This window comes from Sorex fumeus, unplaced genomic scaffold, assembly GCF_029834395.1.
Source record: "Sorex fumeus unplaced genomic scaffold, SorFum_2.1 ptg000128l, whole genome shotgun sequence".
NCBI lineage: Eukaryota > Metazoa > Chordata > Mammalia > Eulipotyphla > Soricidae > Sorex > Sorex fumeus.
This window is the reverse complement of record NW_026606185.1, coordinates 56115030-56124665: the sequence shown is the minus strand read 5'-3', so window position 1 is coordinate 56124665 and position 9636 is coordinate 56115030. Positions and strand designations below refer to the sequence as shown.

At 41.5% G+C, this 9636-nt stretch overlaps 1 non-coding gene across 1 annotated transcript; it reads right to left on the bottom strand.

The window, feature by feature from the left end:
- Nucleotides 1–212: 212 nt before the first annotated feature.
- LOC130045640 (U6 spliceosomal RNA) lies at nt 213–319 on the bottom strand. The gene has a single exon (XR_008795606.1). It is a non-coding gene; the product is annotated as a U6 spliceosomal RNA (small nuclear RNA).
- Between the last annotated feature and the right edge of the window lie 9317 nt (nt 320–9636).

Below are 9636 nucleotides of genomic sequence, written 5' to 3'. Positions count from 1 at the left end.
TGAGCTTCCTTTTCCCCAGCACGTGTGGCTGACCTCCAGGTCATGGAGCAAAATTCCTGGTACTAATCTCAGCCACTCCTGGGTGTTAGTCTCCCATTTTGTTGCTTTATGTTCCCCAGATGAACACAATCTTTCTGTGTCTATCCCGCTCTTTCTAACTCATTTCGTTTAACATGATACTTTCCATGTAGTACCACTTGTATGTAAATTTCAAAAATATGAAACGCTTCACAAATTTGCGTGTCATCCTTGCGCAGGGGCCATGCTAATCTTCTCTGTAGCGTTCCAATTTTAGTATATGTGCTGCCGAAGCGAGCACTCAGTTCCATAGTTGACTTTTTAAAAAAACTTCGTGGCTAGGTAGTTCAATCTCCACCTAAACTTGCCATCTAGTATTGTAAGGGGGGGAGGAAAGGGTAGTCAATAGGAGTTGATGATTTAATATAATTACCACTAGGTGTTTCCTAATTTCTTCCTCATTCCTCAAAAGGTGTCCAAAATGTCTGAAGCTGTGTTTGGACTTACTAAAGAGAAAAAACACCCAACAATCACAACTGTAGAAATTTTCTTATTATTGCTCACATAAAAGCTTTTCAAAGTTTCTATTTTTTCAAAAGGATTTATGGTTACATGCAAATTTGTCTAATAAATAGTACCAGTTTATTTCAATATGTTTACTTACTATAAAAATAATTTCTTTTTAAAGTATATGGGTACTTTGCCCAAAAAGATATATAGACCTGCAAATGCCACTTTAAAATACATGCATACTGACTTCAAAGGATATTTTAGTAGAAAAACTTTTTCCCTGAAAATTCAAATATCTCAGTAGAAATTGTTCATAATATGCACTGAATTCTAGTGTATTTTTCTTAAAGTAACTCTGAAATCTGTTGTTTGCCTTTTTCTAGCTAGGAAACTTGGGGAGGGAAAAATTAAATAATTTTTCAAGGGTCATAAAGGTGAATGAGTACTAAAAGCCAAGCTTGGAGTCTCTAGGCGCAGAGTGACCCTGGCGTTCCTTCCACTGCACATTCCCCCATGGAGTCCATTGTTGACTTCCTAATAAACACCCCTGAGGTAAGTCAAGTCACTCAGCTTACACAGGAAGGAGTCCAATGACTCCTCTAAGGCAAAGATTTTGAATCCAGGGCCCTGGTTTCCAGTCTGGAGTGCTTTCAACATGAAAAAAAAACTGCATGAATATGATATGGAAGAAAAAGAACAGACAGAAAACCACTCACCCCATTTTCACTCACTCCCAAATCTTAACAAAAATGATTTTCAAGGCCCTGAAATTAAAAATGTCAGTATTCTCTGAAGGAATGTAAGAATCTGACTAGGGAACAGATTTTTATATGAATTTTTTATTTTATTGAATCATCATGAGATAGAGCATTACAAAGCCCGACTAGGGTTTTTAAACCCTGCAATTTCATAGAAAATTAAACCCTACTTATTTACTTACACTTTTCCTTCCCCCTTAATACAAAAAATTAGATTGCAGCTTCAGCTTCTTGTGGGACCTTGTTCAAACATGTGCCTTTGGTGTGAAAGATCAGTATTTTCCCCTCAAATCAATTAGCCACAAATTAATTCTAGTGTGGCAGATAGGAGTCTCAGTCCACAAGCTCAGGTGTTCAAGAAATATTGCTGTTTCACTGCTTTTTAATCAACTTAGCATGGTACCCCGTTCGCATTTTCGTTCCAGTCTTCATGAGCAGAACTTCCTCCTTCCATTTCCAGGTTGTACAACAATGGATGCAGACTGCGTGGAGTACAGAAAAGGCAGGAAGGGCCTTAAGTGAACATCCACATTCTCTCGACTCAGAGTGGCCCTGCAAGGTCAGAACCCCTAGCTCCTGTGCCACAAAGGGGCATTAAGGATCATTTCCTGTATTGGTCATCCTCAAGCTCCAGGTCTCTTCCCCATGGTTAATGGTTGGAACTAACCACAAGTGTGTGTGTGGCGGGGAAGGGGGGCTGAGAAGAGGTAGAATAAGATAGAGAAGAGACAGTATGACAATAATAGCTAGGAATGATCATGTTGGACAAGATCTGAGGGTTAAAAGTAGGTAAGGGATATTCTTGATAACCTTTCAGTATCAATATTGCAAACCACAATGTGCCCAAAAGGAGAGAGGGGAGAGAGAGAGAGAGAGAGAGAGAGAGAGAGAGAGAGAAGAAAAGCACCTGCCATAGAGACAGGCAGGGGTTGGGGAGTGGGGGGTGATGGGAGGGAACCTGGGGACAGGGACACTGGTGCTGGGAAATGTACACTGGTACTAGAGTAATGGGTGTTGGAATGCTGTATGACTAAAATCCAATCATAAACAGCTTTGAAAAAGTAAAAATTGGAGCTGTAGCGATAGCACAGCAGGTAGGGTGTTTGCCTTGCACGTGACCGACCCGGGTTCAATTCCCAGCATTCCATATGGTACCCAAAGCACCACCAGGAGTAATTCTTGGGTGTATGAGCCAGGAGTAAACCCTGTGCATTGCTGGGTGTGACCCAAAAAGCAAAAATAAAGAAATTAATTTATTAATTAAATTTTTTTTAATTTTAAAAAAATTTTTAAAAAGGGATGCCATTTTTCTCTGGGATTTACTCATCTCTCAATGTTTCCCTGAAAAGTAAATTTGTTGCCACACCCACAGGACCTCTTACAGTTTGGGGGGAATTTATCTCTTTGCTTTCTTTAGGTCTTCAACAACCTGATCTATTTTCCCTTCTCCTCATAGGATACTCGATTAACTCTGAAATCCTCCAGTTCTCTCTAAAGAAGTACTGCTTGTCCTGTCTACCCCACAAAACTCACAAGCAAATAAACTCTACTAAGCTCTTGTCTGCAAAGAGAAAGGAGGACAAACAGCAGGAGAAAACAATTAGTTGATATTTCAGTCAAAAACTATCCTACCACACTACTTTTGCTTCTGGGTCTTTGAAGTTAAGCTATTTCACACCAAACAAGATTTAACAAGACTGGATCCTCAAAAGCATGAAGGTGAGCACAATTGAAAGCGGGCATTAAGCAGCATTATGCAAATACCAACTTCCGCGAAGTCCCTGCAGACTCAAAGCCAAGCAGCTGGATAAAACTAATCTCTCTTCTGGGAGGGAAGCAGCTGAGAGGTGATGAAGCAGAAGCTTTGCTTAACAAGAGTGAAAACCCCTGACACACCCACAACCTTCTTTCTCCTGGATCCCCTCCAGGTTCTTTTCACACCTTCAAGTCCATCTATCTTTTCCAGGACTCACCAAAAGAAAGCAACAAAACAGCCTTTGGAAAATAAGTAGCTCGGTCTTCACTTTTTCAAAAATCTGTACCCTTAAGGTAAAGCAAAAGTTGACAAATGTTCATAAAACAATATTCTGGCACTGGAGGTGAGAGGAGAGTTAAGAAGGAAGGAAAGAGGGATGTGAGGGGCTGGAGTGATATTACAGTGGGGAGGATGTTTGTCTTGCATGCGGTCGAACCCAGGTTCGAGTCCCAGCATCTCATAAGATCCCCTGAGCACCGCCAGGAGTAATTCCTGAGTGCAAAGCCAGGAGTAACCCCTATGCATCACTGGGGTTATATAAAAAAATTATTTTTTTTTATAAATTTATTTAAAAAATTATATATTTTGTGACCCAAAAATAAATAAATAGATAAATAAATAAATAAATAAGTGATAAGGAGGGATGTGAATCTGTCAGTGACTGCGCTTATCCATTACCCCTGTGGTAGTTCAGTTCTCCAACCTCACATTCCTAAGTGAGAGAGAAAAAAGAAAAGGACTCCATGGGACTTGACACTGTTGTAGGATTCTATAGTTAAAAATTTAAAAACCATCCACATGAGTACAAGGAGCTCAAGGACTCTCCATTTCAAAAGTAGAACGTTATCAGCATTATTCTAAAAGAGTTTTGCAAAGAGAATGTGTCTCCCCGACATCCTTAACCTTTCGATGCTGACTCCTTATCATGAAGCACGAAGTCATCTTCAGAATAGGGTCCCAGAACTGGCTCAAAGGGCAAGAGAGCCTGTTTCGCACGTGGGACCACCGAGCTCCAGCCCTGCTACCACATGGTTTCCTAAGCCATGCTGGTTGTAGCCTACAAACCAGAAGCAAAATACAAAAATACTTCTTTAGAATAGGGGGAGGGGTGCGTTTTTAAGTATTGTGTTAGTTGGTATCATCGCTTAGTTTTGAAATAAGATTGAGAAATGAGTAGGAATTTAGAATTTTCTGCAATTCTTCCTCACAGGAGAGTTTTATGTCCCCCTCTATTTATTAATTGTGTCTTTATATCCATATTGATATTTATTTTATGCTTGGAGTTTTAATATATATTATAGATAATATATATTTAATATATATGTATATTAAACTAAATACACATAACATTTATAAAGAATTCCAGTGTTGCAAAATGGAGTTTTGTAATGAAATAGTATTAGCAGTTTTGAAACCATCAGTTAAAAAGACAGCACTATAAATCATAAACTACTATTATCCCCATTGTTCAAAAGAAAAAAGCAAATCTCAGAGGCCTTAGTTGTTGAAAGAAAATGATTAGAACCAGTAACATAGGACTCTGAGACATGTAGAGATTTTATACGTCATTGACTCCAGTGATCAAGAAATTAAGAAAGACAAACTTCCTGTGTTGTACTCAAATGGAAAACAAATCACCAAGGCAGACTATTGTAAGGTATAAATAAAATATGAGTCAAACATAGTCATTTAATATTATTCTGTCTAGACATTCATCAGCTCTTTCCAATTATTGAAGAGCAAAATGCAGGAAAACACCCACTAAATGTCTAAAACGAACAAACATACTTTGGGATTGCAAACTCAAGCCAGATTAAGACCATTTATCCAGGAATTATAAAATGGTTCTATACCGCCAAATAATTGGTCAACAGTGACTGATTTAGATTTCCTTTTTTCCTCCACATTTTTCTGCTCTTTTCTTCCTCCCCTTCCCCTACTCCCCACATTTCTTTGCTTACCAGTTCCATTTTAATAGTCATTTGTTTATTTATTCACTCATTTATTCATTTTGAGGAGTCACACGCAGAGCTCCGAGCTTGGGGAGGTGGGGGGTGGGCTGCTCCAGACATTGTTTGGTGGGTGGGGGAGACAGTCAGGGAACTAGGGGGGCGTCCTTTAAGAGTCCATTGAAAAAGAGTCTTGGTTATTGTTAAAAGTAACTTATTAATTCAGCAAAGGTCAAGCCTCAAGGGACAGGGGAGGAGCTGTCCTCCTTCCCCTCACCCTGATGGGACTGTGAGATGATGCCCCAAACTGCCCCGGCTACTTATTAAGCTCCTACATGGCGACAATCCAGAGACACACGAATCTCAAAATTGAGATAGCTCACTGGAGAGATCTCTCCGACCCCAATTATTAAAATTTTAGAATTCTTAGAGCTATCCATAACAAGCAATACAAAACAAATTGTCTAGGTTTGTCTTTTCAGCGGGTTTGAGTGGTAGTAGGACTGGTTTTGAAATATTGAATGCAATCATAGGAGAGAGAGAGAGAGAGAGAGAGAGAGAGAGAGAGAGAGAGAGAGAGTACAGTGTACATCCAGTATACATTTATACATTTCCCACCACCAATATCCCCAGTTTCCCTCCTACCCCCTATTCCCCCACCTCTATGGCGCTCTCTCTCTCTCTCTCTCTCTCTCTCTCTCTCTCTCTTTCTCTCTCTCCTTTTGGGCATTATGGTTTGCAATACAGATACTGAAAGGTTATCTTTCAGTTATGTCCCTTTATCTACTTTCAACATCCAGTTCTTGTCCAGAGTAATCATTTCTATTATTGTCATACTGGTCCTTTCTCTATCCTAACTGCCCTTTGCTTCACACAAATTTGTGGTCAGTTTCCATTGACCTGTCCTCCTGGCCTCTGTGTTTCCTGGCCTTGGATATTAGTCTTAAACTATTATTTTTTATATATCATCAATGAGTGTAGTCATACTATGTCCCTCTCCTTCTGACTGATTTCACTCAGCCTGATACTTTCCATGTCTATCCACTAATAAGCAAATTTCACAACTTTGTTTTTTTCTAACAGCTGTATAGTATTTCTTTGTGTAGATGTACCATGGTTTCTTTATCCAATTGTTTGTTCTTGGGCACTCAGGTGGCTTCCAGATTCTGGCTATCGAGAATAGTGCTGCAGTAAACACTGAAGTACAGATGATACCCACAGAATATATGCCTAGAAATGCTTTGCTGGGTCAAATGGTAGCTCTAATTTACAGTTTTTTGAGAAATGCCCATGTTGCTAATTTTCATTTTGACCATGTAACAGAATTTCTTTTTCTTCGTACCCTCACCAATATTTTTTGTTATCTTTAATATAGACATTGTCACCTGTGTGAGATATTGCACTGTGGTTTCAATTTGCATTTCCCTAATGATAAGTAGTAGAGAACACTTTTTCTTGAGCATTTTTAATCTTTCCTGTGCCAGATCAGCCTAATCAACCCTGGCGATCAATGGGGTGACAGATGTCGAAGCCTGCCCTACCGCATAGTACAGCAGTAGGGTGTTTGCCTTGCATGCAGCCAGCCCGGCCAAGCCGGGTTCAATTCAATTCCTCCACCCTTCTCAGGGAGCCCTGCAAGCTACCAAGAGTATCTCGCCACATGGCAAAGCCTGGCAAGCTACCCGTGACATATTCGATATGCCAAACACAGTAACAAGAAGTCTCAAAATGGAGACATTACTGGGCCTCCTCGAGCAAAATCGATGAACAACGGGAGGACAGTGACAGTGACAGTGTTTTCCTGTGCCAGTGTAATAATGTTTGAAAGAGCAATGACCAGAAGCATATGCTGCAAAAGGACTCTCTCAGTGCTATCAGTTACAATGTCTGTGTAGATTGTGGTTCTAACAAACACCCTTCTTCATTGCTTTGTATGATGACTGCTTCAAATATAAAAATAATTTTGTCTCTGTGGAGAAGATGAGTCTTATTTATATACATATATATATGTGTGTGTGTGTCCCATTAATTATCTAAGTGGTCCATGACAGAATAGATTCATAACTCCACTTCAACAAAAGTTGATTGAGGTTTCCTAGTCATATCCCATGTAAGTTTAAATAGAAAAATTCCAAATTTAGCAAAAAATCTAGCTGCGGGTTTCTGTCTCTAAGGATAGTGCTGGAAGGGAGGTTCGGGATGAGAACCAACTCTGAAGGAGAGAGTATGAAAATCTCTTTAAAAAGGTATGCACTGGATCTGAAGCGATAGTATAACAGGCAAAGTGCTTTTGCCTTGCATGTGGCTGACTGGGGTTCAATCCCCAGCACCTTATATGGTCCTCTGAATACTGCCAGGAGTGGTTTCCTGAGTACAGACCCAGGAGTAATCACCATGCATTGACCTCCCAAAATATAAATAAATAAGTAAATAAGGAAAAAAAAGGATGAGCATTAGAATCTCTCAGTATTTTTCTGTCTCACTCACTTCTTAAAGAATAAGGCTTAGTTAAAGTAGGGAAGCAAAGGTTGTAACAGACTATGTTTACTAGGGTATAGAAGCTCTATCAAAAATATTTTTATAATTTAGTATTTTCTTGTAGAAGGTGGGCGATTTTAATGCCAAGATAGGACCGAGAAGATCAGCTGAAGAACTTCACATCGGGACCCATGGCCTAGAATGGAACGAACAGGGTGAGAGACTGTCTGAGTTCATCATGTCGACCAAGACCATTCATGGTAACTCACAGTTCCAGAAGGCAGAATCTAAACGATGGACATGGGAGTCTCCCGGTGGACGATTCCACAACGAAATAGACCACATCATATTCAATCGACGGTTTTGCCTGACTGATGTCGCTGTTGTCCCAAAATTTCGAACGGGATCGGACCACCGTCTCCTTCGTGCAAAATTCTACTTCACAGAGCGGGGAGAAAGGGCTGCAAAGTTCAAAAAGAGAACTCCCAGAATGACCACCAACTGGGAACTCTTTGGTACTATTGCGGCAACATGGGAAGATGCCATTGTTGACAACATTGACGATGAATACGATCGACTGGTTCAGCACCTCCATGAATGTGCGAGGAACGCCAAGAGAGAGATAGCCACAAAAAATCGCCTATCTTCGAAAACTCTTGAGCTAATTCGCCAGCGTGGTTTGGCGCATGCCTCAGGCAACTGCAAACTAACGTCCGAGCTCGCAAAGCAGTGCAGAGATGCGATCAAGGAAGACCTCAAAGAGAGAAGAGCAGAAGTACTGGTAGATGCGGCAGAAGCCGGGAAAAGTATTCGTAACGCCCACCTGTCTTTCGCCAACTATAAGACCAAGATGACTGCCCTCCGACGTCCTGATGGATCCATCACATCCTCCAGAACGGCAATGGAGAAGATTATCCATGACTTCTACTCAAATCTCTTCGATAGCCATGTCCACTTGCCGACATACCAAATTCCGCAGGATGGATATGTCGTTCCCAACGTTCTCCCTTCTGAAATCCGACACGCCATTTCGTCGGTAAAGAAACAAACAGCACCCGGCCCAGACAAGGTCAGACCTGAACACCTGAAGAACCTGCCGTCAGTACTCATCAATACACTGGCTCGGCTCTTCACTCGCTACCTGTCTGAATGCAAGGTTCCGTCCCAATGGAAAACCAGCAGGACCGTACTACTGTTCAAGAAGGGAGACATCCATGACATTGGCAACTATCGCCCGATCTGCCTATTGTCTGTCATCTACAAGTTGTTCACTCAAGTCATCCTAAATAGGATTGGCAGAACACTAGATGAAGGATAACCATGCGAGCAAGCAGGGTTCCGCAAAGGATTCAGCACCATCGACCATATCCACACAATAACCAAGCTCATTGAGGTTTCTCGGGAGTTCAAGATGCCGCTCTGTTTAACGTTCATTGATTTAAAGAAGGCCTTTGATTCTGTTGAGACGGAAGCGGTCATTGAAGCCCTAGCCAATCAGGGCATTCAAGCCCAATACATCAGGATCCTCCGTGAGCTGTATTGCGGATTCACTACCAGGATCTCACCATTCTACGAAGAAGTGATCGTTGATGTCAAGAGAGGGGTGCGGCAGGGTGATACCATTTCACCGAAACTCTTCAGTGCCACCCTCCAGAACATCATGCGATGACTGGAATGGGAAGGAATGGGAGTGAAGATAGATGGTCGGCAGCTACACCACCTCCGCTTTGCTGATGACATTGTTTTAATAACACCAAACATCAGCCAAGCGGCACAAATGCTGGCCGACTTTGACCGTGAGTGTGGAAAGGTAGGACTACAGCTGAATCTTACGAAGACAATGTTTATGAGAAACAGCCTTGTTCCTGACGCCCCATTCGCTCTCAATGGAACGACCATCTCCGAATGCAACAGCTATGTGTACCTAGGTCGAGAGGTCAACATGAAAAATGACCTGGCACCCGAGCTGCGCAGGAGGAAGAGAGCAGCTTGGAACGCCTTCAAGAACGTCGAAGAAATAGCTAAGAGGACGAAGAACCTCCGGCTCCGAGCACATCTCTTTGATTCCACTGTTCTTCCTGTATTAACATATGCCTCAGAGACCTGGGCCCTACGCAAACAAGATGAGAACGCTATTCAGGTCTCCCAAAGAAGAATAGAAAGAGCT